Consider the following 17,410-nt stretch of genomic DNA (forward strand, 5'->3'; position numbering starts at 1 on the left):
TGACATTTTGATTTTAATTTATTTATCTGGGTTAATTGTCATATGTCCTGGATTTATTTGATACCTATCTGGTTTTTGTCCATAATAGTCCATCGGTCATAATAATAAAATGCTCGTCAAATTAACCTTATTCCAGAAGTCAAATATTCCAACTAATTAGGGATTCGAACTGTAACAAGGTTTTAATACTTTGTTTAACAATTACACCAGGTTATCGACTGCGTATAATCCAAGGTTTTAATACTTTGTTAACAATTACACCAATTACCCTTGTATGTAATCCACCCCTGTTTTAATAAGATATGAACATTAATTTACCCACTTGATCAGTTTGAATAATCAATTACCCAACCCGAATAATTAATTAAATGACCGTAAAAGATGTCGTATAAACGTCACTAAATAGGACATGCATAATCATTTAATAATTATTAGATTAACTAATTTGAAGATAGGTTCGATATATTCCAATGAGTTGTCATTCGATTAGACAATACCCCCTATCTATTAATAGTTCATAGTCCAATGTCCACAAGTGTCGGTCTTTTGTCCAAACCCGAATTATGGTACAAAATCCAATAACCTCGTCTTAATATTTAGTCCAACATCACGATTACTTCAGCTCAAATAATCATAAAATAACTTAGTTACGAGACATTAATTTAAAAAGGAAGAACATAGCTTACAGTGGTATTTCATCGCGTAGCGTTATACGGACAGATTTCCAACTTACAAAACGTTAAAACATTTCTTACAATAACCCAACTAAACCATAACTTAATTATTAAAATTAACTTAAATTAAAATTATAATTATAAATATAAATATATAATTAAGAGAGAGTAAGATGTATGATATATGTGTGTAAAACTCGTCAAATTCTTGTGGCTTTTATAGACCTTACCTGAGTTTGGGAGCCATGCGATCGCATGGCTTTCCCTTGTAATTCCCATGCGATCGCATGGCCAGGCTGGCATGCACCCATTCTTCATTTAAAACGTGGGCTGCTCGATTTATATAATATATAATATATATAATTTTATATAATTATATATATATATTATATTATATTCTTATGCATAGTAGACTTGTAATTTTAGATCCGTTGCGTTGTACGTTGATAGTTGATTCATGTCCCGGTTCCGGATTTTCGAACGTCCTTTCGTACGCTTAGATATTTTGTACTTTACGTTCCGTGACTTGTGCTCTTGTAATTTTTATACGTTTCTCATCAATAATTCGAATCACTTGAATTGTATCCTGTACATTTGGGCTTTTTGGTCATTTGCGTCTTCAAATCTTCATTTTCGTCTTTCTTCTTCGCACTTATTTATTTAAACGAATATTACATAAAAATAGAATAATTGCAACTAAAAGCTTTACATATTGGAAGGATATTGCGACTAAATATATGTTCATTTGGAGCACTATCAGAGGCCAACCCTACACTTGTTCAATGTCGTCATATGTATTTTACTACAAAATACAGTATCGTGAGTTTCATTACTCCCTTTTTAAATGCTTTTGCAATATATATTTTTGGGACTGAGAATACATGCGCTACTTTTATAAATGCTTTATGAAATAGACACAAGTAATCAAAACTACATTCTATGATTGGATTATCGAATCGAATATCACCCCTTTTAGCTTGGTAGCCTAAGAATTAGGGAACAGACACCCTAATTGAATCCTAAAGGTAGATCTATGGGCACTAACACCCCCCATACTGGAAAATGGTATGCTTTAGTACTTCGAGTTTATATTATACAGACGAGTTTCTGTTTGGAGATATTCTATATGCATTATGTTAATGTCGATTACCAGGTGTTCAATCCATATGAATGATTTTTAAACACTTACGAGTGTATGATTATTGAATAAAGGAAATCTTGTGGTCTATTAAAATTATGGAAATGATTGATTACAATAAACTAATGAACTCACCAACCTTTTAGTTGACACTTTAAAGCATGTTTATTCTCAGGTATTAAGGAAATCTTCCGCTGTGCATTTGCTCATTTTAAAGATAATACCTTGGAATCATTCATGGCATATTTCAAAAGACGTTGCATTCAAGTCGTTGAGTTCAATAGAGATTATTATTAAGTAAATGACAGATTACGTCATTTATAAGTTGGATATTATGAAATGGTATATATGCATGTCAACTTTCAATGTAATGAAAGGTTGTCTTTTAAAAACGAAAGCAATATTTGTAAAACGTATCATATAGAGGTCAAATACCTCGCAATGTAATCATATGTTATTTTATTCATCTTTATGGATTAGGACGGGTCGTCTCATGGTAAAAGTTCAATGCATTTTAAAACAATTTTTCATGATTAAAAAGACATATACCCTTAAAAATTAAAAAATACATAATTATAAAATCTAAAAAAAGAAAATTACATAAATTAAATTCATAAAATAAAGACGAAAAAATATAAACTAGTCTACACATCCAGGATGTTGTCAATGTTCAAGTTATCTTTCAACTTGTTACGAACCAACTTTTTAAGAGTTTGAAGACGTATCACGTCTTCCGGGTCTTCAAATTGAGCAGATGATCTCCCCAACAAATCAATTTGGGATAGTGTGGTTTGCATACTAACATACTCGTTGAATTTGTCAATCGCACTTGTCTTTTTTGTTGCCACATTAGTTATGTGATCCATAAATTCTTTCACCCTTGACGAACTCGAACTCTTACCATGACATGACGCTCATGCATCTGAAGAAGCCGATTTCTTTTGGGCATTCTTTGTTTTATGGGACGTGGCATCGGTACGTCCCCAAACAAATCCGCCTCAAAGTATTGAGAAAGTCGTACTGAGTCTCCTTTACTTTCCCCAACATCCTCAACATCCACAAAATCTTTTTAACTCATGCAACCGGATCCTCCTCAGAATCCTCCTCGGGATCCTCCTCACTGGTATCGTCTGATGATGAACTGTCTGAGTCGTCTGAAGGTGGTGAAGGTGCATCACGTGTGGGAGAATATGTCTGGCCAGTGGCCATGATCCAAAGTCTTCCAGGTGGAACCGACACAACCCGCCCGTCGGCGGTGTGTCTGACCCAGTGTCCACGCTCGTTAAGAAATGGACAACCCCCGTTTGTCCTCGGGATCACGGTACCATCGAAATGATACTGTGGCCCCGGGAGACTAGGGCTGGGTGGAGCTGGTATCTCCTCAGGATTCTCGTCACTGTCAGAGATGACCATCAGGTCAGGCGAGTGACTACTATCCCAGAAGACGAGTCACCAGAGTCGTCGGAGGGTAGTGGAGACAGAACTGGTGAGTCAGCAACAACAGTCGGCGAAGTAGCAGACGAGTCCGAATCACTCTCCAAGACAATAATCATAGGCGGTATGTTCGACATCTTAACAAGGAAAAATAACTTTTTCCATGTCAGTAAGACATATAGCAAGCATGTAATTAGGCATAATAACAACAGCAACCTAGATCATCTACATCAGTACATAGCATGGCAATAATAAATATCATACAGCATTATCATGCAATCAAAAGCAGATAGTAGCATGCAGTAGTGGGAATAAATAGTAGCATACGGTAATAACATATAGCAGTAATAGTAAGTAGTACCATGCAGTAGTTCCGTAGAAACAGGTAAACGATCAAGTTGTAGATTAGTCCTATTAGTTAATCTTAATCGGCTAGGTCAAGACACACTAATGCAGCCTAATTCCCTACAACCGTAGCTCTGATACCAAATGTGATGCCCCGTCCAAACCATCATGGTACGGATCATCAACAACAGGTCCATTACATGGTATAACACTACATGCTGTTTTAAAACAAGGTGTTTGCATTCATAAAAAGATAATGTTTTCCCAATGACAAATGTTTTACAAAAGTAACGTGCTTCTACGAATAGAAAGCATTAACAATAGTACGTGACACTTAGGTCATTACAAACCATGGTTCAAATTAAACATAAGTAGTGAATGCAAAATAAAAGTCCATGCTTAAGAGACATCTCTAACAATACAGCGGAAGTCTAACACATCAAATCTATTACAGCGGAAGCAATTGCGTCTAAGGACCTGAGAAATAACATGCTTTAAAAAGTCAACACGAATGTTGGTGAGCTATAGTTTTATTGTAAACAACAATGTAATGTAGACCACGAGATTTAGTATTCAAAACAGTATGAAAAGTATATGCTTAACTGTGGGCACTTGGTAACTAACTTAACAAAGATTAATATATCACCCCTGATATTGCTCAAAATGAACATATTATTAGTCGCAATATCAGTCCTTAATGTTATGATTTTATGTGTATTTGAGTAGTTTTCGGGTTGTAATTGGTGAAAATGTCTAAAGCGTCGAATTAAATGTTATTATGGATTACAATGAAGTAATGCTCAAAATGAAGATAAAACGAAGATTTCCTATGAGCAACAAAAGACTACAACATCGCGCCTCAAGACTACAAGTGAAAACTATCAAAATCATGAAATCTGCGCGCCTGCACGAGAAAAATCATAACTAAATCATACTGACTTGAAAAAAGGTGAATCCAAAGCCCAGACGTTCGTAACTCAGACGACTACAACTTTGATTTGAATGTCTAGCTATAAATTGTGACCATATCAGCCACCTATGACTAAGTTTGCACGGAAAAACTAAAACAATATTATTATTCTTTTAGTTGGGAAGTTAGGCCATAGTGGGTCAAGATCATTATATCAAATGGAGCCTCAAAGAGCATATTAATCCCAATTGAAGCTGACTCGATATAAAGAGGAATTAAAATATCAACACAAGTTAGGTTCAATTGGATTATGACTCAACTTGCAGTATGATTAAATTATGATATCAAGTTTGGTCACTTGGTCCCTGGCTCCGAATTTACTTCATAAATATCCATCTCCAGTACTAGTTTTAGGGGAGTACGTAGAGTTCAAAACTAAAAAAATAAAAATAGTACTCCGTAGTAGTTAATAGTAGTAGCTTGAGATACAATTCAGTTTACTGTTATCCTCCGTAGTAAAAAGTGTGTTATTATTTGGTATTGTACGGGTGTTGAATTTGAAGTTTTCTACTGTGTTGAATTAATGGAAGCTAAGAACTTTTGTGTAAGTTTTATTTATCTTTTTACCATGTCTAGCAACTAATTTGTTATTATGCTTATTTAACCCAAGTAGTTATGATGTTTGACTAAAAATAGGAAATGAGTTAATTTAATTTGTACAACGGTTAATATTTAGATAAAGAACGACCTTAAGGGAGATTGGGGTTTTAACTATTAATGGGTATAGTAAAATAATTAAGTGACAACTTTTTAAATTACCACTATTTATAATTTACTATATATATAAATAATCATATACATTGACCGGACACGGAAGACGGGTTATTTATATATATGGTAAATTATTCATTGAAACGGACACGTGAATGGATTAATGGTTAAAAGACTAGTTAAAATTAAGGTGGGTTACATTCAGTGACAACTGTTGTAATTATTGACATACGTGACAACCGCGTCAAACCATCTAAATAGTAATTAGTTAGAATATTTGACTGTGGTTACAAGATAGAATGACGAGGACACTCGCATTTGATGCTTGTAATTTTAGGACTGCGCTGGACAACTCTAGGTAGACATCTTAAATATTCTACGAGTACAAAGGAAAAAAGGTAAAAAAGTAAAAGTCTGATAATACTAAAAATGAACATCTTAAATATCCAGAAAGACAAGCTTTTAGTTACTATTGTTCTGTTTTTATGTAATAATCGTTTAAATAAATAAGTGCGAAGACAAAAGAAGAAAACGACGATTTGAAGAGGCAAATGACCAAAAAACTAAAAAGTACAAAGTACAATCCAAGTGGTTCAATTTATTGATGAGAAACGCCTAAAAATGACAAGAGTACAAGCCGCAAAATGCAAAGTACAAGATATCTAAGCTTACAAAAAGGCGTTCGAAAATCCGAAACCGAGACATAAACCAACTTTCAGCGCGCGATGCAACGGACCAAAAATTACAAGTCAACTATGCACAAAAATATAATATAATATATAATTAATTATATATATTATTATATATTATAATTATACGCAGCCCACATTTTGGATTTGATCAATGCGCTGGAATCCAGAGCTTCGCAGTCGCGGAGCTGTGAGGAACAAAACCTCCGCACTCGCGGAGTTACACAGTGATCAAGTGGGCCTATAAAACGCAACGAATTCTGCTCGATCAAACACATCTTTTTCTTTTCCTTTCTATGTAACGTAAATATATATATATATATATATATATATATATATATATATATATATATATATATATATATATATATAATTTTAATTTTAAGTTAATAATAATAAGGTTATTGTAAGAATGTTTTACGGGTTTTAAGTCAGAACTCTGTCCGTGTAACGCTACGCGATAAATAATCACTGTAAGCTATGTTCTTCCTTTTTAAATTAATGTATCGTAACTAAGTTATTATTATGCTTATTTGAGCCGAAGTAATCGTGATGTTAGACTAAATATTAAGATGGGGTTATTGGATTTTGTACCATAATTAAGGTTTGGACAAAAGACCGACACTTGTGAACATTGGACTATTGACTATTAATAGGTAGGGGGTATTGTCTAATCGAATGACAACTCATTGGAACCTGTCGAACCTATCTTCAAATTAGTTAATCTAATTATTATTAAAATGATTACGAATGTCCTATTTAGTGACGTTTATACGACATCGTTTACAATCATTTAATTAATCAATTGGATTGGGTAATTGATTATTCATTATGGTCAAAGTGAATAAATTAATGTATCATGGACTAATTAAAACAGGGGTGGATTACATACAAAGATAATTGGTGTAATCATTAAACAAAGTATTAAAACCTTGTTACAGTTCGAATCCCTAATTAGTTGGAATATTTGACTTCGGGAATAAGGTTAATTTGACGAGCATTTTATAATTATGACCGATGGACTATTATGGACAAAATCCAAATAGGTATCAAATAATCCAGGACAAAGGACAATTAACCCAGGGTAATAAATAAAAATCAAAACGTCAAATATCATGATTACGGAAGTTTAAATAAGCATAATACTTTTATTTCATATTTCATCGTACCTTTATTTACTGTCATTTTAATTACTGCAATTTACTTTATCGCAATTTAAATTCTGTCATTTATATTATCGTCATTTATCTTTACGCTTAAAATATAAAATCGACAAACCGGTCACTAAACGGTAAAAACCCCCTTTTATAATAATATTACTATATATAATTATATATATTTTATACAAATATAGTTGTTAAAAATATAGTACGTAATCGCTAGCTCCCTGTGGAACGAATCGAACTTACTAAAAACTACACTACTCTAGGATTAGGTACACTGCCTATAAGTATTGTAGCAAGGTTTAGGTATATCCAATTATATATATATATATATATATATATATATATATATATATATATATATATATATATATATATATATATATATATATATATATATATATATATATATAAAACTTGTATCATATTTCGCCGTATTTAGTATAAAAAATAATTGTATTTCGTACACCTCCTCTGCACACATCAAGTTTTTGGCGCCGCTGCCGGGGACTTGGCGAAACACTATATTTTCAATCTATATTTGTAAAAATATAATTATATATAAGATTAAAAAAAATACAAAAATATAAAAAAAGTATATATATATCTATTTAAGTGTTTAAATAAAAAGAAAATATATTTTATATAATTTATATAAAGTATAAAAGTATTTTTTTCAGTTCTTAAAAATATAATTTTAAATATCACTTATATTTTAAATTTTGTAAGAGTTACAAAGTAAAAAAAAAAAAAAAAAAAAACTGAACCTGCGAATTTAAGCCTGCACCTCATCTGAGCCTGCATCCTCCGCACTCGCGGAGTTTTCGGGCAGAAGACATCCGCACTCGCGGAGCCGTCTGACATCTGCAACCTAGTACGTGCATTAATTGAAAAATTAGGGTTATAATTATTATTAATTATAATTAGGGTTTATATTTAATATTAATTAGTTTTAGTTTAATTAAATTTGTATTTTTAAGTTTTAATTTGTTTTATTAATTTATAAAATTAATACTTTTATAAAATAATAATATAAAAATAATATTTTTATACAAATTGTAATTTTTTTTAAACTTTTGTTTTATTTTTAAATTTTGTATCTTTTTAATTGTTTATTCGTATATTGTATATTTTATCGTTCGTAATTAGTTTTAAGATATAGTTTTTGCCGTAGTTATTTTTATTTCTAGATTTTTAGGCTTTGCCGTAAAATTCCTTAAGTGCTTTTTCTTTAGACTAAGATTTAGGTGCTTTAGAATTTTGCGACGCCGTTTTAAGATTTTAGTAATTTTTAAGTTATTGCCGTTTTGGATATCGAATTCCTTTTAAGCTTTAATACCTTTAGACGCAACTTTTAATATTTAGTTTTTAGACTTTTGAGTTTCGACACTTTACTTTCTTATTATTATTCGACCTTTTATTTTTCGACGTTTTTCGATGCACTCTTTTTCTTTCTTATTTCTCGACGCTCTAGTTTTTAGGACATAGATTTTTTTTCTTCAAAATTTCGACGAAAAATTATTTTAAGCGGTTAAATTGATAGACATCCAAAATTTTCTGGTTCGTAGTAATAGTTGGATTTGTTAGTGGCGAGTTGTGGGCTTTCGATTTAAAGGGTCCTGGCTACCTGCTGCATCTATTGGCTATTCGAAATGTGGGCAAAATCAGAAAAGTCTATTAATTTGATAGCTTATATAATTTTTATCTTTTATAACTAATAGGATATTCAGTTAATGCACCGAGCAAAACGTTCACCACCTTTCATACGTTCACCACTTGTAACTCGATCAAGACATCTAGCCAATATTGTCGCCGTTGATTTTTCTTTAGAATCATCATCATGTCGAATAAGTACTCCAATTCAAATTTTCGATAATCCATTTTTTGAACCCGACTTCATAATTGAGAACCCGGAGGATATTCAAGGACAATTCCAAGATCCTGAACCACTAATCATTCCTCCTGAACTATAAACCGTTAAATCAGAATCCTCTAGTGATTCGTATTCAACAAATTCAATTATGGAAGTAACTGAACCTCTAAGTATGGAAGATCGAATGAGAGGCACATGCACGGGTGATAATGCTAAAAACGAACATATATTTCATAGCATTATTCCTCAAGAAAGACAAGCTTTTAGTTGCAAATTATTCTATTTACAAGTGATATTCGTTTAAATAATAAAAGGTGAAGACAAAAGACAGATTCGACGAATTGAAGACGCAAACGACCAAAAAGCTCAAAAGTACAAAAGACAATCAAAGAGGTTCCAATTATTGATAAGAAACATCTCGAAATTACAAGAGTGCAAGATTCAAAACGCAAAGTACAAAATATAAAATTGTACGCAAGGACGTTCGAAAATCCGGAACCGAGACCGGAGTCAACTCTCAATGCTCGACGCAACGGACTAAAAATTACAAGTCAACTATGCACATAAATATAATATAATATTTAAATAATTCTTATAATTATTTAATATATTATATTATTTATAAAACGTCGGCACAAGAAAACAAGCAACATGTGAACTCTCCCAGCTGGCCATGCGATCGCATGGCCAGGAAGAAGAAAGTCCATGCGATCGCATGGCATGAAAAGTCAGGCCACATCTCCTATAAAATCGAGTTTTGGTGAACCAAAAATCCATCCATCAATCTCTCTTCTCTCATATATACGTAAAATATATATAATTTATATTTTAATTTTAATTTTAATTATAATTCTAATAATAAGGGTATGTTAGCGAATGTTGTAAGGGTGTAAGTCGAAATTCTGTCCGCATAACGCTACGCTATTTTTAATCATTGTAAGTTATGTTCAACCTTTTTATATTAATGTCTCGTAGCTAAGTTATTATTATGCTTATTTAAAACGAAGTAATCATGATGTTGGGCTAATTACTAAAATTGGGTAATTGAGCTTTGTACCATAATTGGGGTTTGGACAAAAGAACGACACTTGTGGAAATTAGACTATGGGCTATTAATGGGCTTTATATTTGTTTAACTAAATGAAAGTTTGTTAATGTTAATATAAAGATTTACAATTGGGCGTCCCTATAAATTACCATATACACTCAATCGGACACGATGGGCGGGGTATTTATATGTACGAATAATCGTTCATTTAACCGGACACGGGAATGGATTAATAGCCACTAGAATAATTAAAACAGGGGTGAAATTACATTCAAGGGTAATTGGTGTAATTGTTAACAAAGTAGTAAAACCTTGGTTTACACGCAGTCGATAACCTGGTGTATTCATTAAACAAAGTATTAAAACCTTGTTACAATTCGAATCCCCAATTAGTTGGAATATTTAACTTCGGGTATAATAATAATTTGACGAGGACACTCGCACTTTATATTTATGACTGATGGACTGTTATGGACAAAAACCAGACAGACAGATTAAATAATCCAGGACAAAGGACAATTAACCCATGGGCATAAAACTAAAATCAACACGTCGAACATCATGATTACGGAAGTTTAAATAAGCATAATTCTTTTATTTCATATTTAATTTCCTTTATTTTATATTTAATTGCACTTCTAATTATCGCATTTTTATTGTTAATTTATTTTATCGCACTTTTAATTATCGTACTCTTTAATTATCGCAAGTTTATTTTATCGCACTTTTATTATTCGCAATTTCATTATTGTTATTTACTTTACGCTTTAATTTAAGTCTTTTATTTATTTAATATTTTACATTAGGTTTTAACTGCGACTAAAGTTTTAAAATCGACAAACCGGTCATTAAACGGTAAAAACCCCCTTTTTATAATAATAATATTACTTATATATATATTTGTATTTTTATAAAAGTAAACTAATATAGCGTTGAGCTTTGTTTAAAGATTTCCCTGTGGAATGAACCGGACTTACTAAAAACTACACTACTTTACGATTAGGTACACTGCCTATAAGTGTTATAGCAAGGTTTAAGTATATCCATTCTATAAATAAATAAATATCTTGTGTAAAATTGTATCGTATTTAATAGTTTTTCCTAGTAAAATATAAACTATTTCGTATACACCTCGCAAAACATCAAGTATTTTTGGCGCCGCTGCCGGGGAAACGCCGAAGCGAAACGCCACACACAAAAAAAAAAAAAGATTTTTATTTTTAGTACGTTTTGTAGAAATACGTTTTAAATATTCGAAAATATAAAAATAAAAACAAAAATATAAATATTTTTTTTTAGAGTTTGTAAGTTATATAAAAGTTTCTTTATCTTTATTTTATAAAAATATAAGTTTTATTTAATTTATATAAATATATTACATAATTTTATTAAAACAGAAAAAAAAAAAATATATATTAATTCGGCCCGAACACTGTAGCAGCCCAGCTTTTGGCCCGAAACCCTAGCCCATGCGATCGCATGGCTGGGCAACTGAGGACTCATGCGATCGCATGAGCCCATCTGACACGCCAGACTGCAGCCTGCCTGCATTAATTACGGATAATAATAATAATTATAATATTAAAACCCTAATTAGGGTTATATATAATATATATTAATTTAGTTTTTATTATTAATTTGTATTTTTAGTTTAATTAGTTTATTTAAATTGTAAAATTAGTAGTTTTATTAAATAAATAATATAAAAATAATATTTTTATAAAAATTGTACTTTTTACAACTTTTTGTATATTTTTATATTTTGTCCCTTTTTAATCGTTGTAGCATAACTTTTGTATTTTTAGCTCATATTTAATTTTAAACTTAGTTTTTGCTATAGTTATTTTTACTCCTAGATTTTTAGGCTTTGCCGTAGAATTTCTTAAGTGCTTTTTCTTTAGACTAAGATTTAGGTGCTTTAGAATTTTGCGACGCCTTTTTAAGTTTTAGTTTCTTTTTAAGTTATTTCCATTTAGGATTTAGTTTTTCCTGTAAGCTTTAATATTTTTAGACGACCTTTTACTATGTATCAATTATCATTCCAATTAGTAATTTCAATTTGCGATTATAATTTTAAGTTAGTTGTAGTAATAAGGTTAGGTTAGTCAAGTATTTTTAAGTTTTATAAGTTTCTTTTATTTTTTTCCGTCACCTTTTATTTTTCAACCATTTTTCTTTTTCGACCTTTTTCGACGAGCTCTTTTTCTTTCTTATTTCTCGCTATTCTAGTTTTAGGACATAGATTTTTATTCTACTTCTTATCTAAATTTCTTAAAATTACGAAAATTTATTTTAAGTGGTTAAATTAATAGACATCAAAATTTTCTGGTTCGTAGTAATAGTTGGATTTGTACGTGGACCGGGTTATTGGAGCCAAACAGTCCTGAATTATATTGAGACCAAACGAATCCTACCCCTCTGCTGCATCTTTTGGCTATTCGAAACGTGGGCAAAATCAGAAAAGTCTATTGATTGGATAACTTATTATAATTTTTCTTTCCTTTTTAAAACTAATAGGATATTCAGTGAATGCACCGAGCAAGACGTTCACCACCTTTTGTACGTTCACCACCTGTAACTAGATCAAGACATTTAGCAAATATAACCGCCGTTAATTTTTCTTTAGAATCGTCATCCAGTAGACCAAGTACTTCAGTTCAAATTTCCGATAATCCATTTTTTGAACCCGACCTCACAATTGAGAATCCGGAAAATATTCAGGAACGGTTCGTAGATCCTGAACCACTAAACTTTCCTCCGGAACCACCAATCATTCAAACAGAGATTGTTGAGGAACGAACCATTAAATCAGAATCATCTAGTGATACCGATTCAACAAATTCAATTATGGAGAATCTGGAACCTCTAAGTATGGAAGACCGAATGAGAGCTAAACGCACTGGCCAAGGTCACGCAATTACTCATCCTGACATTAATGCGCCAGATTATGAAATCAAAGGACAAATTCTACATATGGTGACTAATCAATGCCAATTTAGTGGTGCGCCGAAGGAAGATCCAAATGAACATCTACGTACCTTTAATAGGATCTGCACACTATTTAAAATCCGAGAAGTGGAGGATGAACAGATATATCTCATGTTATTTCCCTGGACTTTAAAGGGAGAAGCCAAAGATTGGTTGGAATCGTTACCTGAAGGGGCGATTGATACATGGGATGTTTTAGTTGACAAATTTCTTAAACAATTCTTTCCTGCATCTAAAGCCGTAAGACTTCAAGCAGAAATTGTTACGTTCACGCAGAAACCAAATGAAACTCTATATGAGGCGTGGACAAGATATGGAAAGTTGTTAAGAGGATGTCCGCAACATGGTTTAGACACCTGTCAAATAGTACAAATATTCTACCAAGGATGCGACATCACTACAAGGAAAGACATAGATATAGCAGCTGGTGGTTCTATTATGAAGAAAACCGAAACTGATGCTTACAAAATTATTGATAACACTGCTTCCCACTCACATGAGTGGCACCAAGAAAAAGATATCATTAGATCATCTAAAGCAGCTAGAGCCGATTCTAGCCATGACTTAGATTCCATTTCCGCAAAGATAGATGCTGTGGAGAGACGAATGGAAAAGATGACTAAAGATATTCACTCAATACGAATTAGTTGTGAGCAGTGTGGAGGACCACATTTGACAAAAGATTGTCTCAGTATTGAATTAACAATGGAACAAAGAGAGAATATTTCATACATAAACCAAAGGCCTGGAAATAATTATCAGAATAATTATCAACCGCCAAGACCGATTTACAATCAAAACCAGAATTATAACCGAAATATTCCATACAACAACCAACAAGGTCCTAGCAATCAACAAGTATCCAATAATACTTACAACCAGCAAAGACCGAATTTTCAAAACAAACCACCACAACAAACCGATGATAAAAAGCCGAATTTAGAAGATATGATGACGAAGCTAGTTGAAACTCAAACACAGTTTTTCACATCTCAGAAACAAACCAATGAACAAAATGCTCAAGCATTTAGAAATCAACAAGCTTCTATTCAAAATCTGGAACAAGAAGTAAGTAACCTAGCAAGGTTAATAGGTGAAAGAAAACCGGGAAGTCTACCTAGTGATACAAACGCTAACCCCCGGAATGAAACAGCTAAAGCCATTACCACAAGAAGTGGTACAACACTTAAACCACCTGAAATACCTGTAACTTCTGATGAAACTATTCCTACTCCACAAGAACCACAACCTGATCAAGATAAGGAAAAAGAACCGGTAGTTGAAAAAGTTAATGAAGATAACACAGTTAAGGATAAACCTTATGTTAAACCATACCAACCACCACTTCCTTACCCGAGTAAAATGAAGAAAGAGAAACTTGAAGCCGAGCAATCCAAATTTTTGGATATGTTTAAACAGATAAATGTAAATCTTCCTTTCATTGATGTGATTTCAGGAATGCCTAGATATGCTAAATTCTTGAAAGATCTAATCTCAAATAGAAAGAAAATGAAAGAACTCTCGGCTGTTACTATGAATGCTAATTGTTCAGCAGTGCTGTTGAATAAGATACCAGAAAAACTATCTGATCCAGGAAGTTTCACAATTCCATGTTTTCTGGGTAGTCTTAGTTCAATAGAAGCATTGGCAGACTTAGGTGCTAGTATAAATCTAATGCCGTATTCACTATACACTAAACTAGACCTTGGAGAATTGAAACCAACAAGAATAAGCATACAACTAGCCGATAGATCAATAAAATATCCTAGAGGGATAATGGAGAACATGCTAGTTAAAGTTGGTACTTTAGTATTTCCAGTAGATTTTGTTGTTTTGGACATGGAAGAAGATTCTCAAGTTCCTCTCATATTAGGAAGACCATTCTTAAACACGGCTAAAGCAATGATAGACGTGTTCGGTAAGAAACTGACCCTAAGTATAGAGGATGAGAGTGTTACCTTTTCAGTTGATAGAGCAATGCAACAACCACAATCTGCAGATGATACATGTTATTATATTCAAACTATAGATGCACATGCAGAATTATTAGAAGAATTTCCAGAATTACAAGGAACAGGAGAATGTTCTTTAGGAGAAGGTAATGAACCAATTGATGAAGCTGAAATGTTAGCTACACTTATAGCTAATGGATATGAACCAACAACAGAAGAAATTCAAATGCTAAAAGAAGAAGACAGATATCGATATAAATCATCGATAGAAGAACCTCTGAAATTAGAGTTAAAGCCACTTCCGAACCATTTGGAATACGCTTATTTACATGGTGAATCTGAATTACCTGTAATAATATCATCTTCTCTTACTGAAAATGAGAAATCACAACTCATTTCTGTGTTGAAAGCTCATAAACCAGCCATTGCATGGAAGATTCATGATATTAAAGGAATAAGTCCTTCGTATTGCACACATAAAATCCTTATGGAAGAAGGTCATAAAACGTATGTGCAACGCCAACGAAGACTAAATCCTAATATGCAAGATGTAGTTAAGAAAGAGATTATTAAACTGCTAGATGCAGGTTTAATTTATCCAATCTCTGATAGTCCATGGGTAAGCCCAGTTCAATGCGTGCCTAAGAAGGGTGGCATGACTGTCATTACAAATGAGAAAAATGAGCTTATTCCTACTAGGACTGTAACAGGATGGCGTGTATGTATTGATTATAGAAAATTAAATGATGCCACCAGAAAAGATCACTTTCCCTTACCTTTCATAGATCAAATGTTGGAAAGATTAGCCGGAAATAGTTACTATTGTTTTCTAGATGGATTTTCCGGATATTTTCAAATTCCAATAGCACCCGAGGACCAAGAGAAAACCACATTCACGTGCCCTTATGGTACTTTTGCTTACAAACGCATGCCATTTGGACTTTATAACGCCCCTGCAACCTTTCAAAGGTGTATGATGGCGATTTTTCACGACATGATAGAAGAATGCATGGAAGTATTCATGGATGACTTTTCAGTCTTCGGTGATACATTTAAATCATGTCTAGTTAATCTGGAACGAATGTTAATTAGATGCGAAAAATCAAATCTAGTACTTAATTGGGAGAAATGCCATTTCATGGTTAAAGAAGGCATCGTTCTTGGACATAAAATTTCAAAAGAAGGAATTGAAGTGGATAGAGCTAAAGTAGATGTAATTGCTAAACTTCCACATCCCACAAATGTTAGAGGAGTTAGGAGTTTTCTAGGGCATGCCGGTTTTTACCGACGTTTCATAAAAGATTTTTCTAAAATTGCCACTCCTATGAATAAACTCCTAGAAAAGGATGCGCCATTCATCTTTTCAGATGAGTGTATCAAATATTTTAATATTCTTAAAGAGAAACTCACTAATGCACCAATCATGATAACACCAAATTGGAATCTACCATTTGAACTAATGTGCGATGCAAGTGATTTTGCAATGGGAGCCGTTTTAGGACAAAGGATTGAAAAACGATTTCAACCTATATATTATGCTAGTAAGACGTTACAAGGAGCACAAACAAACTATACAACTACTGAAAAAGAACTCCTTGCTATTGTCTTTGCTTTTGACAAATTTCGATCATATCTCGTTCTAGCAAAAACGGTGGTCTATACCGACCATTCTGCTCTTAGATACCTATTTTCAAAACAAGATGCTAAACCAAGATTAATACGTTGGATCTTACTCTTACAAGAGTTTGATATTGAAATCCGAGATAAAAGAGGAGCAGAAAATCTCGCCGCTGATCATCTTTCTCGTCTTGAAAATCCCGAATTAGAAGTTCTAAATGAATCAGCCATACAAGACAACTTTCCTGATGAATATCTATTGAAGATAAATTATAAAGAAATCCCATGGTTTGCAGACTATGCAAACTACTTAGTTTGTGGATTCTTTGAAAAAGGATTATCATACCAAAAACGAAAGAAATTCTTCAGTGATATAAAACACTATTTCTGGGAAGATCCACATTTGTTTAAAAGTTGTCCCGATGGAATAATACGCCGATGTGTATTTGGAGATGAAGCTAGTAAAATATTAAACCATTGTCACACAGGACCAACAGGAGGGCATTATGGGCCTCAACTAACAGCAAGAAAAGTTTATGAAGCTGGATTCTATTGGCCTATAATTTACAAAGACGCACACCTTCTTTGCAAATCCTGTGATGCATGTCAAAGGGCCGGAAAAATAAGTCAACGTGATGAAATGCCACAAAATGTCATCCAAGTATGTGAAGTATTTGACATTTGGGGTATTGACTTTATGGGTCCATTTCCAAAATCTAATAATAATCTATATATACTCGTAGCCATTGATTATGTATCTAAATGGGCGGAAGCACAAGCTCTCCCAACTAACGATGCACGAGTTGTA

Source organism: Rutidosis leptorrhynchoides, chromosome 9, assembly GCF_046630445.1.
Source record: "Rutidosis leptorrhynchoides isolate AG116_Rl617_1_P2 chromosome 9, CSIRO_AGI_Rlap_v1, whole genome shotgun sequence".
Taxonomy (NCBI): Eukaryota; Viridiplantae; Streptophyta; class Magnoliopsida; order Asterales; family Asteraceae; genus Rutidosis; species Rutidosis leptorrhynchoides.